Consider the following 4,262-nt stretch of genomic DNA (forward strand, 5'->3'; position numbering starts at 1 on the left):
CAGTCCAACACTGTCCAGGTTTAGGATGATTTCATTTGACAAATTACTAGTACTAGTATACAATATTATTGAATAGGATGAGACAATATAATAAACAAATATTTTTCTTTATTATCATTGTATAGAGCCATAAAGATTCAATTCCTTCAGGATCCAATGAGGCGTGCCTCGGAAAGTTTTAATATAAGCAGGAGGAACCAATATAAAATGGAAGGGTTAAAATTCCGCAGATGTGGCGTCTATTAGCTTTCTTATAATTTGGATATTCTATTTTGGAGTCAATGTATTAGGAGTAGGACTACATAATTATGGTTCATTTACATTATCATCTAATTGAATTCAAAAGGATTAAAAGAAAGAAGATGAGTTCTTCTTTCTTTTATAAAAAATAAAAATGGAGTCTTTGCTCCATAGAGAGGTCTCACTCGACGTTGTCACAATGCTATAAACTTTTTATTTTATATTCTCACTCTTCAATCGACTAGTCTGTGTGTCAAATATATATGAGGAGGCTTCCTTTATCTAAAGTTGATGATCCTCTTACTAAACGATGAGGCAAGTCCAAAACTGAAATTGTGGTTCATCAATTATAAGACAAGACATTATAATGGACTTACCTAAGGGTCGAGAACTAAGAGAGAAATTATGGTGTGGAAATGGTTTTAAGGGTCCTTTTGACATACCTTTCGAAAAGTTAGAAGGAGCTTTTGAAATTCAAAAAATGCTTATAGACTTGTTTGACTAATTTTATGATAGTGATTCTTCAAGTTAGAAGGATATTTGGAGGAAATTGATTTAATATGATTTCTTCTAAAAGAACTTTCGATACTTTTAAAGGGCCCCCCACAGAGTACACGAGAACTTTATACCTCTTCTCCTCTACTCATGAGTGATGTCTTATGTAAACGACAAAATTCCCACTTTTGTTCTCATTGAATGATTTGCTGTTAGGCTAAATCTGTGGCCCTGTCCAAAACGTCAGGCGCCCCCTCCAATAGGGGACGCCTGAACGGACATGGCTGTTCTCGACTGTCGAAATGTGTGAAAATCTCTCGATCTTGATCCAAGAACCAACCTACGAAATCCTACATGTATAAGACGACGTTAGGTTTGTCGACAGAGAATGAACAAACAATTTGAGGGCTTAACTCATAGTCTAGTAATGCGGAGGAGCCGCTCCTTTGCTTCAAAGCGTATAATGTATTAAATGGGGAATAAGTACGTTGTGCATTTTACATATTTCTTTATATAGGTTTTGCTCGTGGATTATATATTTGGTTAACATTAGTTTCTAACTAGTGTTCTAAAAAACATAAAGCGTGATTAGATGTGGAGGCTAAGGTTCAAGCTTTAGACGTGAAAAAAGTTTTCTTATGTTTAATATTATTTCGAATTTTTAATCATTCTAAAAATCAGTTGATAATTAAAATAATACATAGCAAATATCTAAAATTATTTTTGACTTTTTTACAGATAAAATCATTTTAAAAGTCGAAACTAAATTCAAATAAAAAGCTTTAAAAAATGAGAGAATAATAATAATAATAATAATAATAATAATAATAATAATAATAATAATAATAATAATAAAGCACCTCTAGGTGCACATTAAGCGACCAACAAAATTTCGCGCTCACTGCCAATGCTTAGCGTTTCACACGCACTTTAAAGAACAATGTTTTTAACACTGAAAATGATGCTTGAATGTAGAGAAAAATTTATATCTATAAGGAAACTACTTATTTCGATTGATTAACTTGTCAAATAAATCCTAGTGGTGCCAAATGAACCTCTGTATTTGCTTAATTTATTCACATTATGAGAATAGGTGCTCGTTAAAGAATTGACGAGAAGAAATTGACTTTATGACTCTGGAGGATTATTTTTTCATGCTTCACAAATTTATAAAATTTTGGAATTATTCTTCTTCAAATCAAGTCGAATCGAATCATGTCTAAGACACGAAGTCTACATCTTATAAATTGTTGTATGATGAGACTTTGTTTAAAGTGTAAAGTCATTTGTAAGGGAAATTTGTCAGAGGTTCTGATGTGGTGGATTTTGATCGGTTTTTTATTTTTTTATTTTTATTTTTTTTTAAAGATCAATGAAATTGTGTCATTTGACGTTCTGGCAATTTCCCTGATATTTTTCCCTATACAAGTAAATATCTCTCTTGTTTAAATCTACATATTATATGCCCAAACTATCTGCGATTGTTCTTTAAATTTAGAGTCAGGTTCACAAGAAATCAAGTTTGCCGTTATATCAAAGGAATAGGTGTATTGAGCTTTAGGTAGAGATCTGGGAAGAGTGATAAATGTTATAATATTTATCGTCATACACCTATCAGTTTCTGGACTATCGAATTTTTCCTTTCAATAAATTTGAAAATACTTTCTCTTCTTGAATGGGTATAAGAGATCAACAAGATCGAACACGGGTTTAAACCATAAGCAAAATTGAAATAAAATAATAATCTACATCCACCGAATTCACAATGTGTCCTTAAAATAAATTTGCTCCTTCCAAAGGTGCTTAAAGGCAAACAGTCGTCTTCTAGGATAAAACGAATTTCTCTTCTTATGGAATCAACACAACAATTTGTAAGATTTTCAACAAACAACTTTGTGTTTTGAACTCGAAAATCTGAAAAGGATATGTGGGGTGTTGCATATGTATATATCATGGTGTGTAACATGATTTTGATGTCTATTCATACATATACAATTTGAAATTGGTGTAATTGCATACAACAGCCTAAAAAGTCAATTCACGAACAGTGATGACCGTTCAGATACCATTTCAAGTGAACGGAGGCATTTTTTAAGTTTATCACGGAAGGCAATTAAAGGTCACTTGTTATAGATGTCGATCATAGCAATAAGAAGATGTCAATTACAGGTCACAGAGGTTGATCACATACAGATGGTCGGTCACAGCCAAAAAAACTCGTGAAAAAAGCTGATTGATTCAAATAAATAATACCATTAAGAATAATTTTGTTCAAGTACCCAAAGAATTTGATAGTAACAATTCAGTATCAAATTTGAAATAAATTTTGTCCAGAAGATATATCTATATATATATATATATATAGACAAGGATCAACGCATTGATACCAGCATACGCATCGAACCGACTCAACGCAAGGCTATGGCGAAGCACATGGGGGTTTGAACTGAACTAGATAAGATTTAGACCTCTCCCTTCCAAAGACTAGTAGTATGCTCATGTCCAATTGCCAAACTTCCACTATTTAAACCAAACAAAAGTTTTCAAGCTTTCTTATATAGGATAAATTAAGACAGTATAATCAAATTATTTCTTATATCAAACTTCAAGTGGATTAATTTGAAAAAAAATATTTCATTCAAAACTAAATGAGTTTCAGCAAATAAATAAATCACATTAATCCTCTTACAAAGAAGAATGTAAATATGCTCAATCCCATTAATTTTGAATTATGAAACCCACTGAAACTTGGATTCAAAGTTGATCCATTTCAAAATATACAAAACCATCTTTCCAACAAAAAATAGGGATGGGGAGGACATTTGGTTTATGTGGAAGATCGTGAAAGGGTTTGCTTGTAATGATTTTTGCTTTTATTTTTACTTTCTGTAGAAGAGTTATCGGGAAAGGCACCTTAATTTTTGTTTAAAAACTAATTTCTAAAGAATTCATATTCTGAAAGAGTTTCTAGGGAGAATCACATTGGACTAACTTTCTCTAAAAATTCTTCTATCTAGAAAAGACATTTTCATATAATTAGCTAAACGAGTTCAAAAGCAACTTTTAAGTCCTAAAAGCAGCTTTTGAATTTCCTTTCGCTTTTTTAAAAGCCATGCCCACGGCCCCTAATATTATCTATGAGAGATGATTCCAGCCCAGACATGCCTGGGTTGTGATTAGCAGTGCAGCCTTGTTTTGCAAATTAGGTATGGCTGGCTGAGGCTGATCAATCGCAAGGATTGTCGTCCTACCAGATCTCATCTCTTCACTCTCTCTCATTCAGTGGGACATGTTTCCAACAAAGGCTCACATCGCTCCTCGCAAATCCCAAGATTGTCCATGAAGAGCGAATCTAGATATTCTATAATAATTAATTTAACTAATTTTAGCACGTAGTGACTATATTTTCCTGCAAAAACTGCTGCCTTGAAAAAATTTATAACATAACCAGCTGCATCCATTTTTGTTGCCAGTGAAATTTTTCCATCCATCGCAAAACAAATTCATAAATTCAGCTCAACGAATCA

Source organism: Olea europaea, unplaced genomic scaffold (genome assembly GCF_002742605.1).
Source record: "Olea europaea var. sylvestris unplaced genomic scaffold, O_europaea_v1 scaffold1264, whole genome shotgun sequence".
NCBI lineage: Eukaryota > Viridiplantae > Streptophyta > Magnoliopsida > Lamiales > Oleaceae > Olea > Olea europaea.